Source organism: Pristiophorus japonicus, unplaced genomic scaffold (assembly GCF_044704955.1).
Source record: "Pristiophorus japonicus isolate sPriJap1 unplaced genomic scaffold, sPriJap1.hap1 HAP1_SCAFFOLD_219, whole genome shotgun sequence".
In the NCBI taxonomy this organism is placed as follows: domain Eukaryota; kingdom Metazoa; phylum Chordata; class Chondrichthyes; family Pristiophoridae; genus Pristiophorus; species Pristiophorus japonicus.
The window spans coordinates 112,131-131,327 of record NW_027251897.1 but is presented as its reverse complement, the minus strand read 5'-3'; the positions used below and the strand labels follow the sequence as shown (position 1 = coordinate 131,327).

The 19,197-nt window shown below is 46.0% G+C and overlaps 1 non-coding gene across 1 annotated transcript; it reads left to right on the top strand.

The window, feature by feature from the left end:
• Positions 1 to 530: 530 nt before the first annotated feature.
• trnak-cuu (transfer RNA lysine (anticodon CUU)) lies at positions 531 to 603 on the top strand. Its single transcript has one exon. It is a non-coding gene; the product is annotated as a tRNA-Lys (tRNA).
• The last annotated feature ends 18,594 nt before the right edge of the window (positions 604 to 19,197 follow it).

The window sequence follows — 19,197 nt, the reverse complement described above, 5'->3', positions numbered from 1 at the left end:
CGTGGTCTGGGTTTGATTCCTGGTCAGGGAAAGCATTTTTACAGAGCAAGCTGACAAATATAATTCAAGTCTGTGAAATGCTGAATAATTGTTTCAATCATCATTAATCAATCCATCAGTGTTGCACACTGAAGGAAATACAAATATGTTTGCCGAGTGAATGTCGAATTTTAATAACTTTTTATACAACCGTAGAATCAGCAGAAAATCAGGATATTCGGACCATAGCGCCTAATATTCCGCCCATAGTGCAAGAGTAAGGAAATCTTGCTCCAATTGTACAGGGCCCTGGTGAGACCACACCTGGAGTACTGCGCACAGTTTTGGTCTCCTTTTCTGAGGAAGGATACACTTGCCTTGGAGGTGGTACAACGGAGGTTTACCAGATCGATTCCTAGGATGAGAGGACTGTCCTCTGGTGAGAGATTGTGTAGAATATGCCGATACTCTCTGGAATTTCGAAGAATGAGAGGTGATCTCATTGAAACGGACAATATGCTGAAGGGGATTGACAAAGCAAATGTTGAGAAGCCCGGCTAGCTCAGTCGGTAGAGCATGAGACTCTTAATCTTAGGGTAGTGGGTTCGAGCCCCACGTTGGGCGATTACTTTTCATTCAACTTTTATGTTGCTTTTGCGGGTCAATATCATTAATGAACACATGATCTTCTTTTGCACAATGATAAAAATGCGAACTGAGGGAGAATTGATAATTTAATCAAATAATGAAAGCAGTGCCTCAGACCGCTCGGCCGTCCTTACTGTTAGATGCTCCAGTTACAAGTTATTACACTGGAAAGTTTCAGACCTGGCGCTTGTTAAGGGCTGCTGGACGGCCCAGTGACCGGGACAACCTCTCCCCCGGGGTTTTACTGAGCCTGTGCTCGGTGTACGGGGAGCTTTGGTCCTGGTCCGAGGTAGCTTGTATCCCAGGGATGGACAATAACCCTCTGAGCTCTGGAACTGGGGAAGAGCGAATAATTAATGAGTTGTTTGTGGGTTTCAAATGCAGCTTCGATCCGCTGGTGTAAACCGATCGTGTTGTTTCACGGAATTAATGAAATGCTGACAGGGACAGTCAAAACTTCAAAAAGTGAACTTTAATAACTCATGAAACTTTAATCCTTGATGAAGTTTTATCCCCGATCTGATTTTACACACTCTGTATTCGAGGAGACTGGTTTTAAATGTGCATTGCTCATTCAACAATTTATCCAAAACAGTTTTTATTGCAGACAAGTTTTTGTTTGAGAAATAATGTTTCTGCGCAGGCTTGAACCGGGAACTTTGCACGTGTGAAGGAAATGTGATAACCTTCACACGACAGAAATTGCTGCTTAGCTCAGTGCCCAGAGAGAAGTGTTCAGCAACAAGCTGAAATGCTCAATCCCTCTCTCTGCAAAAAGTTCCTTTCACAAATATTTCTCTGACCAGAACGGCACCAAGCAACAATGTCCTCCTTTCAAAGTCATTAAACTCCCCAATTTCCACGTCTGCAATTTTAAGGACAAGGACTGAAAGCGCTTTGCGATCAGAAAATTGCAGGAAACCCTTTGCGGTTAATGGCAGGGCTTTTGATGGTTGATTTCTGTTCACATCTTGTGTTATGTATTTAACACTTGACAACCTGTGCACCCCATCATCAGAGGGCCTACCTTTCGGAGTCCCAAGGGATCCCAGTATCCCTTGGGAGTACGGTATGTAAGCAGGCCACCCATGAGGTACCTGTTCTCTGGAGTCTTATTAAAGGAACTAAGGTCACACTTACTCAGTGTTCACAATACTAACTTTCATCCTTTATTATGAACATATCAATTGGCGACGAGACAATGAACAACCACGGAAAAATGCAAGGAACAGTTGGTATCCTGGAGAAGTTCTCAGAAGTGGACGATTGCGGAGCCTTTGTGGAGATACTCGACCAATACTTCGTGGCCAACGAGCTAGAAGGCGACGAGAACACTGCCAAATGAAGGGCGATCCTCCTTACCGTCTGTGGGGCACCAACCTATGGCCTCATGAAGAATCTTCTAGCTCTGGTGACACCAACAACTAAATCCTATGAAGAATTGTGTACGCTGGTCTGCGAGCATCTAAATCCTAAAGAAAGCGATCTGATGGCGAGGTATCGGTTCTACACGTGCCAACGGTCGGAGGGCCAGGAAGTGGCGAGCTATGTCGCCGAATTAAGGTGCCTCGCAGGACATTGCGAATTTGAGGGATTCCTAGAACAAATACTGAGAGACATTTTCATGCTAGGCATTGGCCATGAGATAATTCTTCGCAAACTGTTGACTGTTGAAACTCAGAATCTGCGCAAAGCCATAACGATCGGTCAGACAATTTCCACCAGTTCCTTTAAACCCAGTAACGTAATTTATTTCTCGTCGACAGGATGGAGGACCATGGTCCATGTAAAAAATTGTTATCGTTTTCCATGAACTAAATGTTCATAAAAGTGTTGGAGTGGGAACTCACTGGATAACAGCACAGCTGGCAATGTTTGCGGAATATATTCGTGCAGCCAAAACGCACAATGACAACCTGGAACTGTGCGGCACTGAATCCTCGGGGAAAACAGTTAAATGCTTCGTCCCTTGGTGGGCTCAAACTACCAACCGTTCGGTTAACAGCTGAATGCGCTCACCCATTGCGCCACAGAGACTAACTTAAATGCAAACTGCAAGACATCCCAAACCAGGGTGTCAGTCAGTTAAAGCTTCAGATTGCTCCGACCGGGATGGAACTTGTCCACTCTCAGTTGTACTTTTCCCAAATAAAGGGAGGGAAATTCATTGTGGATGCATGGAAGCAGTCTGGTCCCGCACACTGCAGACACTTCCATGTCACCACCAACCAGCTCTCCCACAACTGGTGTGATCTACCTTCCAGCCTTCCGGTGCCTTGTCTGTGACAAAGTATACTGATTGTCCCAAAGCCAGTCGTCGGTTTTAATTACTTTTCACCTCCTGACTGCAGATATTCCTGTGATTAAACCTGAACAAAAGGATTACAGGGACAGTTGGAATCATCATTTCTTTGCTTGGTGAAATTTCAAAGATTGAAAGTGACGTACATCAACCCCAAACCTCGTCAACTACTCGGGAACCGCTACACGCTGCTCCCGTGAGTTGGAAGCCGAGTTGCTATTTCAAGCTTGAATACAGGTACAAGCAGAATTCATTCAAAGAAAGTCCAAGTCCCTGATTATTTGCACCGAACTCCTTCGCAAAGAGTTGAGGTTCGTGTGGGGTGATTTGGGCACATCTTTCCCCACACGACAGCACTTCAAACATAACTCAACGACTGCAAAGTGCTTTGGGGCATCATGAGTTCCTGAAAGGTGTTGCAGAAATGCAAGTCCTTCTTTGCAAAAGTTCGATGTCATTTCAAAATTGGCGGCAGAATAGTGGGCTCGCCGGGATCTCTCGCAAATTTCAATTAACAAGCCAGAAACGAGAATCATATCCCTTGACCAACATGCTAACTTTTTGACAAAATTGGAGATAAGGTGTAATTTTTGTAAAAGCATTTTTTGTGTGTAGCTATTCTTGGCAGAAGGAGCACATGAGATCGATTCAGTGACTTTGCTTTCTCGACCTGTCTTCTGAAGCGCCGCACAGTCCCACTCCGACAGTCAATGAGCTGTTGGGACGTTAGTGTATCCAGGCTGTGGGTGGCCACCCCGAGCGCAGCAGAGGGGTTTCTGCATTAGTTCTGGGTGGGGACACTATTTCCCCTTCTCTCTTCCTCTTGTCTGTATCGTTGAGCTTTGGATCTCTATTTATTCCCCTGTCTCAGTTTCTAGTGTTTAAAAGGGAACAAAAGATGAAATGGGTGTTACTGTGGAACAATTTCTCTCGTCCAAGTTAGATGCACGACCGTCGCGCCATGAGGCCCCGGCAGCGAGCCGTTGATATTCAGGTCCATAAATAAATATATATTTTTATATTTATACAAATTATCGAAGCTGTTCTCTGGTCGAGTGGTTAAGATCTCGAGCATTAAACTTCTTTCCATTCTCAATCAGTTCATCGCAGAAAAATAATTGAGGTGTGTGAGAGGATTAATGATTGCTGTAATCGCCGTTAATAACCCAACTACTATCTGTTACAGAACGAGCTTACACACTCTGCCGCTTCTCCTTCCCTTTGCCGGACAGGTGTTCGGGGTTTAATTTTACAAACTGGGTGAGTTCGCTGATCACGGGGAGACGGTAGGAGCCTCTGTGATCCCACTGTGAGGATGTGGAAGTGAACACGGTGGCTGGGTGATCCGTGACATTTCTGTAAAGGCAGCGGAGGAGAAGGATTGAGAGCTTTGAGTGTGGGACAGAAATTGTTTAAGGTGAGCCAGCACATTCCCGATCAGCACAGAGGGAGCTCACTGGTCATCTCCCATCTGTTGGGGCTGCTTTGCCAGAGGTTTCCGCAGTGTAGCAGTTGTCACGTTTGCTCTAAGGTCCCTGGTTCGATCCCAAGTGGGAGCATTATGTTTAAACTTGCTGTGGATGAACAATGGGAGGCGAGGTGTATCTCCTGGCAAATGCTTCCTGACCTGCTTAAATTTCAAGCATTTGCTGTATTTATTGATTAAAGTATCAACTCTCCCTCAGTTAGCATTTCTTTCATTGTGCAAACGAAGGTGATGGGTTAATTAATGATGCTATCCAGTGAAAGCAACACAAAAGTTTAACAAATAAACATATGGTGACTGGCAGCTGAGCGCTGCTTCTGACACCCGGTGGGAATGGGCGGGGATTTTAAAGCCCCTTTTATTGCAGAACCTTCATATAGACGAACATCTCAGACTCAGTGTTTAGGCCACGTGGTGCAGCGGTGGTGTGTCTGCCTCTTGATCAGTAAGTTGCATGTTTAAATCATGTTGAGCTCCCTGTCCTTTTGGGTAATTCCAGAATTAATATTTTCTTTGCTGTTTCGCAATAACCAGACCCTTGCTCCAAGGTCTGAATCACTGCTTCCCCGGTGTGAGGCAGAGATACGCCTGCTGTCCTCATTTACTTCATGTGACAGGACACAAAAGTTCAAAATCAAACTGCAGGTGGCCACACATAATATTGAGCAGTCAGGATGGCCGAGCGGTCTAAGTTGCTGCATTCAGGTTGCAGTCTGCTTTGAAAGCGTGGGTTCCGTAGTGTAGTGATCATCATATTCGCTTAACACGCAAAAGGTTCCCGTTTAAAACCAGATGAAAACGTACTCAATTAAATATGAGAAGCATTGAATAATGTGCATTTCAAGTTAAGTATTAACAAAGCACAATGTCTCCCAGTCCTGCTATATTTACTGAATAGTCTGTACAGTTCGGTACACATTCGAACTCTACAGTTTCCAGCCCTGACGGTGCAGAAAGCCCCTCTCAAAGCTGCACATTCCAGCTGCTTTCAGTTGAGTTGTGAGAGATTATTGACGGATCCTGCAGCTGTGAAAAGGAAAGATGTGTGAGAGGGGTCATCAAACGAGGCCATGTGTGTTGAATTAAAGAACAAAAAAGGGGCGACCACACTACTGCGAGTGCATTGTAGACCCCCAGGCAGTTAGAGGGAGATATAAGAAAAAAAATATGGGCAGAATGTTGAGAAGTGCAAACCTATAGAGCTGTAATAGTGGAGGATTTCAACTACCCGAATATTAACTGGGAAAATGATAGTGTGAATGGTACAGATGGTGGAGAATTCCTAAAATGCATTCAGGAGAACTTCTTTATCCAGTATGTAACAAGCCCATCAAGGGAGGGGCGGTTCTGGACTGGGTCTTGTGATCGAAGAGGGGCAGGTAGAAGGGGTATCAGTGGGAGAGCATTTTGGTGCGAGTGATCATACTCAGTAAGGTTTAGGGTAGTTATAGAAAAGGACAAAGGGGAACAGGAATAAAAGTTCTCAATTTGGGTAAAGCCAATTTTGCTGAGCTGAGATGGAATTTTGCCAAAGTGGACTGAGAACGGCTACTTGCTGGTAAATCAGTGTCAGATCAGTGGGAGGCATTCAAAGAGGAGATCCTTAGGGTACAGAGCAAGTATGTTCCCTTAAAACAAAGGTGGGACTAACAAATCTCGAGCTCCTGGGATGTCAGGGGACATACAGGGAAAGTTATCGAAAAAAAGGAAAGCTTATGACAGATACGGATAACTTAATACTGCAGAAACTCTAGAGGTGCAGAGGTGCAATTAAAAAATATATCAGGAAAGCAAAGAGAGAGCATGAGAGAATGTTGGCAATTAAATCTGGGAAAACCCAAAGATGTTTTACAAATACATTAAGAGCACGATGATAATACGATAAAGAGTGGGGCCTATTAGAGTCCATAAAGGGAATCTGTACGCGGAGGCGGAAGACGTGGGTAGGATTCTTTATGAATACTTTGCATCTGATTTCACAAAAGAGAGGGGCGATGTGGACTTTGCAATGAGGGTGGAGAAGTGTGAAATATTAGATGAAATAAACATAATAAGAGAGGAAGTAGTGGTGGCTTAGCAGCTTTGAAAGTGGATAAATCCCCAGGCCCGGATGAAATGTAATCCAGGCTGATAAGAGCAGCAAAAGAGGAAATAGCAGAGGCTCTGACCACCATTATCCAATCCTCACTGGCTACAGGTGCAGGGCCAGAGGATTGGAGCACTGCTAACGTTGTACCTTTGTTTAAAAAGGGAGAAAGGGATTGAGTAAATACAGGCTGGCCAGCCGAACCATTTACAATTATTAGGAAAAATCCTGAGGGACAGGATAAATCTTCATTTGGAAAGACATGGATTAATCAAGGATAGTCAACATGAATTTGTCAAGGGAAGGTCTGACTAAGTTGATTGCATTTTTCGAGCAGGTAACCAGGAGGGTTGATGAGGGTAGTGGTATGATGTAATGTATATGCACTTTAGCAAAGCTTTTGATAAGGTCGCACTTGGCAGACTGGTTACGAATGTAAAAGCCCATGGGATTCAAGGGCAAAGTGGCAAGTTGGGTGCAAAATTTGTTCAGAGGCAGGAATCAAAGCGTAATGGTTGATGGGTGATTTTGTGATCCAGTGGGGTTCCGCAGGGCTCAGTGCTGGGTCCCTTGCTTTTTGTGGTATACATCAATGACTTGGACTGAAATGTTGAGGGTATGAGTAAGAAGTTTGCAGATGACACTAAAATAGGCTGAGTGGTTGCTAATGAAGAAGAAAGTGGCGGACTACAGGAAGATATCAATGGACGTCTCAAGGCGCTTTGCAGCCAATGAAGTACTTTTTGAAGTGCGGTCACTCTTGTAGTGTGGGAGACACAGCCGCCAATTTGTACACGGCAGGCTCCTATAGGCAGCAGTGTGATGATGACCAGATCATCTGTCTCTGTGATGTTGATTGAGGGATAGATATTGACCAGGACACGAATCCTGGCCACATTGATCCTCCCACCACTTCACACTGTTCTCTGAGGGACCAGCGCGATGATACTAAAACAACAAGCGAAGTTGGTAAGCTATCCATGCAGTCCATCGGAATCCAGCCACACCGCCTTATACCACGGGTAACATCTCTCCATGGATTCTGGAATCTGGATCAACAAACCATAATCACATCTTATAAGGGATTCCGGGAGTTGCTTCAAGATTTATTCCATATATGTTAACAGTTTTATGTTAACCCTGGTCGTCATTTTGGAGCGTGAGCAAGAACATCGGCAGGCCCCAGGTACAGAGGAGTGGGAAGGTCGGGGCGGATGAGCGGCGAGTGTTTGTGGCGAGATGCGGTGAATTATTATGATGGAAGAGCGGTGACAGATCGTGGAGGAGTATGACAGATGAGGGGACGGGGCCCAGAAGAGCCGAGGGCCCAGGGGCAGCACGGGCCCAGCCCACACTGCGATATGTGTGGGCACTGGGTCCATGCAGCAGAGCTGGTCTCCTGTCGTCTTGGTTAACCCTTTCCACTGGACCAAGACACATCCCTGTCAAGCCCGTGTGGTGGCTGATGTGCAACGGTCACCCCACGTTAAAAAAATCCACACAAAGGCATCTTCCATCCCCTCAATTGGATTCAGGACCGGAACATCGGGTCCTTCATCGAAACACCTGTGAACTCATCGAGGGACCGCCTATGATGATGATGATCAATGTACTGGTCAGTTGGGCAGAACTGTGGCAAATGGAATTCAATCCGGATAAGTGTGAGGTAATGCATTTGGGGAGGTTTAACATGGCAAGGGAATACACATTAAATGGTACGACACTGAAAAGTGTAGAGGAACAAAGGGACCTTGCAATGCAGGTCCGCAGATCCCTGAAGGTAGCAGACCAGGTAGTTAATGTGGTTAAGAAGGCATATGGAATACTTGCCTATATTAGTCAAGGCATGGAATATAAGAGCAAGGAGGTTATGCTTGAACTGTACAAAACACTGGCTACACCACAGCTGGAGTACACGTGCAGTTCTGTTCACCACATTACAGGAAATATGTGATTTCACTGAAAAGGGTGCAGAAGAGATTGACTAGAATGTTGCCTGGTCTGGAGAATTTTGGCTATGAGGATAGTTTGGAGATGCTGAATCTGTTTTCTTTGCAATAGAGACGTCTGAGCGGAGACCTGATTGAGGTGTATAAAATTGAGGGGCCCAGATAGAATGGATCGGAAGGTCCTGTTTCCCTTGGCAGAGGGGTCAACAACCAGGAGGCATAGATTTAAAATAATTGGGGGAGGGTTAGACGGGATATGAGGGGACATTTCATCACCCAGAGGGTGGTGGGGGTCTGGACCTCAATGCCTGAAAGGGTGGTAGAGGGAGGGACCCTCACCACATTTAAAAGATACGTGGATGTGCATTTAAAGTGCCGCAACCTACAGAGCTCTGGACCGAGAGCTGGAAAGTGGGATTCGGCTGGATAGCTCTTGGTCGGCCGGCGTGTACACGATGGGCCGAAATGGCCTCACTCTGTGCTGAAACTTTCTGATTCTATGATTCTATTAATATCGATATATATACATATATATAATATACACAATTATCATAATTTTTCCTTGGTGGTCGAGTGGTTAAGATCCAGAGCACTAACCCTGTTTCTATTCTCAATCAGTTTATCACATGAAAATAATTGAGGTCTGTGAGAGGATGAATAATTGCATACCTCGGGTGCCTATTATCAGCGAGGGCAGGCATCGACGACGAGGTTCAACACTGCCTCCAGTGCGCCAGTGCAGCCTTCGGCCGCCTGAGGAAGAGAGTGTTCGAAGACCAGGCCCTCAAATCTGCCACTAAGCTCATGGTCGACAGGGCTGCAGTGATACCCGTCCTCCTGTATGGCTCAGAGACATGGACCTTATACAGTGGACACCTCAAGTCGCTGAAAAAATACCATCAATGATGTTTCTGCAAAATCTTGCAAATCCCCTCGGAGGACAGACACGCCAACGTTAGCATCGTCAATCAGGCCAACATCTCCAGCATTTAAGCACTGACCACACTCGACCAGCTCCGTTAGACGGGCCACATTGTTCGCATGCCTGACACAAGACTCCAAAAGCAAGCGCTATACTCTGAAATCCTGCACGGCAAGCGAGCCCCATGTGAGCAGAGGAAACGTTTTAAGGACCCTTAAAGCCACTTCATAAAATGCAACATCCCCAACAACAGCTGGGAGTTCCTGGATAAAGACCACTCTAAGTGGAGGAAGAGCATCTGGAGGGTGCTGAGCACCTCGAGTCTCATCGTCGAGAACATGCAGAACACATTCACAGGGAACGGAAGGAGCGTGTGGCAAACCAGTCCCACCCAACATTTCTGTCCAACCTGTGACAGAGACTGTAATTCCTGTACTGGACGGTTCAGTCACCTGAGAACTCACTTTGAGAGTGGAAGCAAGTCTTCCTCGATTTCGAGGGATTGCCTATGATGATGATGAATTGCTGTAATCACCGTTAATAACCCCGTTACTTCCTGTTACACGCTGAGTTTACATACTCTCTGGCTTCTCCTGCCCTTTGCGGGACACTTGTTCCGGGTGTAACTTTACAAACTGGGTGAGTTCGCTGATCGCGGGGAGATGGCAGGAGTCTCTGTGGCCCACTGTGAGGATGTGGAAGTGAACATGGTGGGTGGTAATTACGTGACATTTCTGCAAAGGGCAGCGGAGGAGAAGGATTGAGAGCTTTCAGTGTGGGACAGAAGTTGTTTAAGGTGAGCCAAAACATTCCTGATCCTCCTCTTTTCTTCTGAGGCAGTCCCCCGGAGTCGAGGATGACTTGCTTCCACATCAGCATCGGTCCCGATCAGCACCGAGGGAGCTCACTGTTCAGCTCCCCTCTGTTGTGCTTCTCGTAACAGACGTTTCTGTAGTGTCGCGGTTATCACGTTTGCTTTACATGTGAAAAGTTCCTGGTTCTATCCAGGGCGGGAACATTATATTTAAACTTGCTGTGGATGAACAATCGGAGGCGAGTTTCGTCTCCTGGCAAAAAAGCAGATGCTGCCTGTGCGGTACCAGAACTGAACAGAGTCCCCCAAGTGAGGTCCAACCAGGGCTTTGTTCAGCTGCACACAACATCTGTCCCCTTGTGTTCCAGTTGTACGAACATGAGAAATAGGAGCAGGAGTTGGCCACACCGTCCCTCGAGCCTGCTCCGCCATTCAATATGATCATGGCTGATCTGATCATTGACTCAGCTCCACTTCCCCGCCCGCTCCCCTTAACCCCTTATCCCCTTATCATTTAAGGAATTATCGATTTCTGTCTTAAATATGTTCAATGTCCCAGCTTCCACAGCTCTCTGTGGCAGCGAATTCCGTAGATTTACAACCCTCTGAGGGAAGAAATTTCTCCCCATCTCAGTTTTAAATGGGCGACCCCTAATTCTAAGATCTAGTTCTGGTCTCCCCCACCAGTGGAAACATCCTCACCTTGTCGAGCCCCCTCATAATCTTATACATTTGGATAAGATTACGACCCATTCTTCTGAATTCCAATTAGTAGAGGCCCAATCTAAACAACCTCTCCTCAGAAGTCAACCCCCTCAACTCTGGAATCGACCAGTGAACCTTCTCTGAACTGCCTCCAGAGCAAGTATATCCTTTCGTAAATATGGAAAACAAAACTGCATGCAGTATTCCAGGTGTGACCTCACCAATACCCTGTATAACTGGAGGAAGATTTCCCTGCTTTTATACTCCATCCCGTTTGCAATAAAGGCCAACATTCCATTGGCCTTCCTGATCACTTGCTGGTGATCGAGTTCACTAGATATAAAGGCCAGCTTAACATTAGTCTTATTTGATTATTTTCTGTACCTGCCCATGACATTTACATAAAACCATGTTGACTCTGTCAAATCATGTTATAATTTTCGAAGTGCCCTGACATCACTTCCTTAACAATGGATTACAGCATTTTCCCGATGACTGATGTCAGACTAACTGTCCTGTAGTTCCCGGTTTTCTCTCTCCCTCCTTTCTTGAATAGCGATGTTACATTTTCTACCTTCCGATCCACTGGGACTGTTGCAGAATCTGGACATCGTGGTGCAACGGTTACGGTTCTAACTCCCGATCAGGAGGCTGCGTGTTCAAATCAGTTAATTTAGCTGTTGTTCTTCCGGAATTGATATTGTGTTTGCTGTTTCACAATAACCAGACCCTTGCTCTAAAACCTGTCTCACCGTTTCCCCAGGGGCACGTTCATGTTGCAATGAACATTCTGAATCAGATGCCTGAAGTACAGTGTGTAAAATGGGATCTGGTTCAACAGTTAACATGCAAAACACAGAACCAATTATTCAATTATTGACTTTCCCTCAGTTAGCATTACTTTCACTGTGCAAAAGAAGCTGATCGGTTAATTAATGAAGTTTGCCCGAGAAAGCGACATAAAATTTAACAATAATGATTCACCCAAACTGGGGCTCAAACCCACAACCCTGAGAATAAGAGCCGCATGTTGGATCTACTGAGCTAGCAAGGATTATGTAAATCACATTCCCTGTCGGTGAGGTGCCTGTTGGTTCCGTCCAATTTCCCTGTGTTTCCCGATCCTGTCTGTCTCTCTTTCTCTGTTTAATCTGTGTGTGGCCACCTCCCGTTTGATTTTGAACGAATACCTGTGTTTGTGTATTCAGTAAAAACAGAAAATGCTGGAAACACTCAGCAGGTCGGGCAGTATCTGTGGAGGTGGGGAAGTGGGAATAATCGATGGGTTTGTTTGTCGCATTGATCTGCTGCTGGGAAGTGAGGCAACGCTGCAGGATGCTTTTTTTCGAGGTGTAAGCAGAGGTTTCCGTCGTGTAACGGTTATCACCTTCGCCGCACATGTGAAATATCCTCGGTTTGAGCACGGACAGAAACATTATTTTAGCGAATATTTTTCTGTGGGATACATTTTAAAAAGTCGCCCCAGGTTCCTTGTATCATGCGCGATGGGCATTTTAACTCACTCTCCTAAAATACAGTGTGTGTAAAATCAGATAGGGGATAAAACTTCATCAATGATTAAAGATCCTCAACGCAGTAAAGTTCAGTTGTTGAAGTTTCCATCGATGCATTGCATAAACATAACTGAGGTGTGTGAGAGGATTAATAATGGGCTTTAATCGTTAATGAGCCCATTACTTTATGTTATAGACCCAGGCTACACACTCGCCTGCTTCTGAACGAGTTCAGATGCGTGTGGGATGATTGGGGCACATCTTTCCCCACATTACAAGGCTCCATCGGTACTTCATTGACTTTAAATCACTTGGGGACATCCTGAGTTGTTGAAAGGCCACGTAAAAATGCAAGTCATTCTTTGCAAAAGTTCTAACCGCAAGTTCAAACTTCGCCGGCAAATGGAGGCTCACCCAGAATTTGTTCTGACACCACGACAAAGTCCTTAAAAGTGGGATTCAGCAGTTCAGCTGCTCGCTTTACATTTCCGTCTGACCTGGTGCTGCAAGTGGAGATGTGTCCGCAGTGTAGCGTTTAACACGTTTGTTTCACACGCGGGAAAGCTCACCGGGTAGAAATATTTTGTTGGAACTTTCTCCTCAAGAATGTTCAGGGGAGAGATTGTTCTCCAGTGAAAGGACATAAGATCATAAGAACGTAAGAATTAGGAACAGGAGTCGGCCATTCGGTCCATTTTAAAGTTTTCAAAATGATTCCACGCGGGGACCTTTGGTGTGTTTGGGGAACATGATAACCACGACACTACAGACACACAGTGGTAGATGTTGTCTCAGGAACATAACCAGAGCTCCAACCAACACAGCTGGCCGATACTACAGGAGCTGGTTTTACGAGAATAGAATGACGGTGCTGTATTTAGGAAGGCTGTGAGAGTGGCAGGAAATGATCTCGTGTTTTCCAGACTTTATACACAGGAACATTGGAACAGGAGGAGGCCATTTGGCAGCGAGTGGTTCGGATCCGGAATGTGCTGCCTGAAAGGGTGGCAGAGGCCGAATTCATCTTATCTTTCAAAATGGATTTGGATAAGTATCTGAAGGAAAAATATCTCAGGGGTACGGGTAAAGGCCGGAGGAGTGGGACTAGCTGAGAGTCGGCACGGATTCGACAGGCCGAACGGCCTACTTCCGTGCTGCAACCGTTCCATGATTCTATATTATGTTTAAACTTGCTGTGGATGAACAATCGGAGGCGAGCTTAGTCTCCTGGAAAAAACACTGATGCTGTCTGGCCAGCTGAGATTTCCAGCAATTCTGTTTTTATTTCTTATTTATGGATTGAATCGGTACATCGAGGCTTTCTGATTCAGAAGATTCGGGGGGCACGGAAAGTTGGGAGTTTAACGACTTTGAAAGGCACATTTTTGACTTGTGCAGCTTCGGTCAGAGAAATGTTTGTGTTATGATTTTTTCACAGAAAGGGATTCAGAATTACACCTTCTGGTTTAACACTTCTCTCTGGGCAAGCAGTTAAGCAATGGTTTCCATAGTGTAGCAGTTATCATGTTAGTCTTTCATACACAAAAGGTCCCCAGTTCAAGCCCAGGCAGAAATATCATTTTAGAATGTGAAATAAGTTGAACATAAGTACCCCAGGTTCCTTGTCAATGAGCAATGAACATTTTAATCCAATCTCATAAAATACAGAGTGTGTTAAGTCAGATAGGGTGTAAAATGTCATCGATGATTAAAGCTCCTGAAATTATTCCAGTTCAGTTTTTGAAGTCTCGACTGTAAGTCTGCAAAACAATCCGGGTGGGAATATTGGCCCAAAAATTCCGGTTGGAGGCTTCCCGCGGGCAATTCCCTTCTGACCGGAGATGTTTTACGAATCTACCTGGTTGTCTAGGAGGCATCGTGGATTCCACTGTGGAGGCCTTCTCTTCCCGCGCTGCGAAGCACGCTCCTGTCCGGAGGGATCCCACGTGTGACTGCTCAGCCAATCAGGTACGTATTCCACAGCTTTCCCATTAATAGCAATGTGACTCGCGTACCTACGAGTTCTCAGTGCTATTCATGAGAACAAAAAACACACACACACTGAGAAATAATAAAAAACAGACCTCACATAATTAAAATTAATTGAAATTAAAGTTAATAAACGCATTAGAAAAAAACAAGATTGTTCCAATTTTTTTTAAGCTTTGTAATTCGGGTTAAAAATAAACTTACCTTAGTTGACAGAGTTTTTCACAATACATTGTGTTTATTTTATTTTATTTTATTGTGGTTATGAGTGTTTTTAAACACTTGCACCTGTAAAATTACGCTATGCGCTTGCTTTTTAAGCTGCAAGGTTTTTGAGGATATTTGCTGGGCAAGATATGCGTAAATCCCGCAATCTGTAGGAACTTTGTACGGGCCCAGGACGTTGGAATTTCCCTAAACTTACAGTGGATGAAGAATCGGAGGCAAGTTTAGTCTCCTGGCAAATGCTGCCTGACCTGCTGAGATTTCCAGCATTTGCTGTTTTTATTTGCTATTTATTCTCCTGGCAAAAGGGCTCCCTTATTCCTTAATTGCTCTTTATTTCACTTCAATAAATAGATAACTTTCAGTGAGAGAAAACGGATCCACCGGCGACCTTTCGCGTGTGAGGCCAACGTGATATCCGCTACACTGCAGCCCATCAAAGGGCGAGAAACCACTGAATATAAAGGATGAGCTCACAAATATCAGGGGCAGTGCAGTCTGGTCAACGTCAAACCCTCCTTTCTTATTTAGCAGAGGCATGAACGGGAGTCAGACGCCACAAAGTTTAATTCAAAACGCAAATGCAAGTAACACTTCTAAATCTTTTCATGTAAAATTCTTTCACTTTATTTCAAATCGTACTGTGTTGAATTTGAAAATGAGCACCGTGTGATTTTATCTTCACCACTGATTTCCTGCATTGTTTCACATTGCAACATTAAGTTGTGAAAATACTGGCAAAACTGAGCCCCGGATTATTTCACGTCGGGGTCACATTGCTTTTGGATAAGTCCAGAACTAATATTTTCTTTGCTGTTTGGCAACAACCAGACCCTTGCTCCAAGGTCTGTCTCACTGTTTCCCCGGTGTCAGAGAGAGATCCGCCTGCTGCCCTCATTTATTTCATGTGACAGGACACAAAAGTTCAAAATCAACCTGCAGATGGCCACATACAGCATGAAATAGTCAGGATGGCCAAGCGGTCTCAGGTGCTGTGTTCAGTTTGCAGTTTTTTCTGGAAGTGTGGGTTCGAGTCCCACTTCTTTATTATCGTCATTAAGCAAAACCCATTTGCTTGGCACCACGACCAACTCCTGAAAAGTGGGATTCAGCAGTTCACCTGCTCGCTTAACATTTCCCTCTGACCTGGTGCTGAAAGTCGAGATGTTTCCGCAGTATCGCGGTTAACATGTTTGCCTCACACGCGAAAGCTCACCGGGTGGGAATATTGAATATTTTCTGGAGCTTTCTCCTCATACATGCTCAGGGACGAGTTTGTTCTCTTGTGAAAAGTCATAAGATCATAAACATGTAAGGATCAGGAGCAGGTAAAAATACATCTCCTCACCCTACATCCCCCGCCCCGGATTTTTCCTTTTACCAATTATCTTGTCTTTGTCCTCTGGTTACTGACACTCCTGCCCGTGGAAGCAGTTTACCCATAATTCTGAAAACCTCTATTAAATATCCCCTGAACTGTGATTACTGGGGTTCAATGTGAGGAAGGGTCAGTTCATCCACTTTGCACCGAAGAATGATCGACCAGTGCATGATCTAAAAATATGATGTCAGAGAAGATTTTTTCTGTGAAATAGCCGGTCCTGTTAATTTTAACAAAAGTTGCACCGGGTTCCTGAAGTCATAAGTGATACGTCCTTATGTACAGTATAAATGCACACGAGGCCCATGCTTGAGAGAAGGTCAGTCTGTGACCTGTCCCTTATTCCTATGCATTCAAGTGATGAAAGTGAGTTGAGCTTCCCCTTTTATACCTGAAGGTCCAGGTTAGCAGTGTCTCCCACAAGTTCACCACCTAGTGGTCATTGTTCTCACAATGTACAACTTGTCAGTTTATACATGGGTTACAATGCTGGTTGGATACATGACATCACCTCCTACCCCAAAGTCTTTTTGGGATCACAAGTTGAGTCTTTCTGGTGGTTTACGCTCTCTTGTAGAGCGCCTAAGTTGGGGCTCCGGTTGTTGGGCGCTGGCCTGTGTGTCTGCTGTTTGCAGTGCCTCGGGCCTATCCGGACTGCCCATAGTGACTGGGCTCTCCTCCCTTCGGTTCCGGTGTTCGGTCACCTGCTGGAGTGAACTCTATATCGTGTTCTTCCTCTGCTTCTTCTATGGGGTTGCTGAACCTCCTTTTTGTTTGATCCACGTGTTTGCGGCAGATTTGTCCATTGGTAAGTTTAACTACCAGAATCCTATTGCCTTCTTTGGCAATCACAGTGCCTGCGAGCCATTTAGGCCCTGCAATGTAGTTGTGGACAAAACAGGGTCGTTTACACCAATATATCGTGCCCTCGCATTCCTGTCATGGTAGTTATATTGTGATTGGCGTCTGCTCTCAACAATTTATTTTATGGTGGGGTGTATAAGGGATAACGGGTTTTGAGCGTCCTTATCATCAACAGCCCTACGGGTGTAAACCCTGTGAGCGAGTGTGGTCGGGATCTATTGGCCAACAGGAGGCGTGATAATTGGCTTTTTGGGAACCCTCTTAGATTCTGAGCATCCCCTGTTTGATTATCTGCACTTTTCGTTCTGCCAGGCCTTTTGAGGCTGGCTTGAACGGTGCCTTTCTGACATGGTTAATTCCATTGCCTGCCATGAAGTCCGGGACCATTGTCGCTGACCAAGATGTCTGGTAGACCGTGGGTGGCGAACATTGCCCGTAGACTGTCTACCGTGGCAGAGGATATGCTTGAATTTAAAATGTCACACTCGATCCATTTGGAGTGGGCGTCTACGACAACTAAAAACATTTTTCCGATGAAAGGACCTGCGTAGTCATCATGGATGCGTGACCAAGGCTTGGCGGGCCATGGCCAGGGGCTAAGGGGGGCTTCCCTGGGCGCATTGCCCAGCTGGGCACACGTGTTGCACCTGCGAAAACAAAGTTCCAGATCTGCCTCTATCCCTGGCCACCAAACGTGTGACCTGGCAATTGCCTTCATCATGACAATGCCCGGATGCTCATTGTGGAGTTCTCTGATGAACGTCTCTCTGCCCATCTGGGGCATGACTACGTGGTTTCCCCACAGTAGGCAATCAGCCTGAATCGAGCGTTCATCCCTGCCCCTTTGAAATGATTTAAATTCCTCAGGGCATGCCCTGTACGTGGCTGCCCAGTCCCCATTCAGGACACATTTCTTGACTAGAGACAATAGCGGGTCTCTATTTGTCCAGACTTTAATCTGACGGGCTGTCACAGGTGAGCCTTCGCTTCCGAAAGCTTCAACAGCCATGACCATCTCAGCAGCATGCTCGGTAGCCCCCTCAGTGGTGGCCAGTGGGAGCCTGCTGAGTGCATCGGCGCAGTTTTCAGTGCCCGGTCTGTGCCGAATTGTGTAGTCATTGGTGGCTAAAGTGAGTGCCCACCTCTGTATGCGACCGATGCGTTTGCATTTATGGCCTTGTTGTCGGCCAAAGGTGAGATTAGGGGTTTGTGATCTGTCTCCAGCTCAAATTTCCTGCCAAACAGGTATTGAGTCATTTTCTTTACCGAATATACATATGCGAGCGCCTCCTTTTCTATCATCCCGTAGCCCCTTTCTGCCTGGGACAGACTTCTGGAGGCCTCAGCTACCGGCTGTAACTGACCCTTGGCATTGACATGCTGCAACACACACCCGACACCATAGGACGACGCATCGCACGTTAACACAAGTTTCTTACATGGGTCATATCGCGTTAACAGATTGTTGGAACATAACAAATTGTGTGCTCTATGAAACGCCCTTTCCTGGCTGTCCTCCCAGACCCATTCGCGACCTTTGCTTAGGAGCACGTGTAGCGGCTCTAGCAGCGTGCTCAATTTGGGAAGAAAGTTACCAAATAGTTGGGGAGCTCCAGGAACAAACGCAGCTCCGTCGTGTTACGGGGTCTGTGTGCTCTCTGGATCGCTTCCGTCTTGGACGCAGTAGGGCCCATCCCGTCTACTCCTACCCTCATCCCCAGGAATTCTACCTCTGCAGCTAGGAAGATGCACTTCGCCTTTTTCAGTCGCAGCCCTACCCGGTCCAGTCTGCGTAGCACCTCCTCCAGGTTGTGGAGGTGTTCTTCAGTATCGTAACCCGTGATGAGGATGTCGTCATGAAAAACCACCATCCCTGGAATCGACTTGAGGAGGCTTTCCATATTTCGTTGGAAGATCGCGGCGGCCAAGCGAATCCCGAACGGACATCTGTTGTACTCAAACAAACCCTTGTGTGTCGTGATGGTGGTCAGCTTCTTCAGCTCTCTCGCCAGCTCCTGGGTCATGTAAGCTGAGGTCACTTCCAATTTTGAAAAAGGTTTGCCACCGGATCGCATCGCAAAGAGGTCCTCCGCTCTCGGTAGCGGGTACTCGTCTTGGAATGACACCCGATTGATGGTGGCCTTATAATCACCATATATCCTGACCGACCCATCCGCCTTGAACACCGGTACAATCGGGCTCGCCCAGTCACTGAATTCGATTGCCAAAATGATACCTTCCCTCAGCAGGCGGTTCAATTCACCTTCTATCTTTTCCCGCATCACGTATGGAACCGCTCTGGCCTTGTGGTGTCCTGGCCTGGCTTCCGGGTT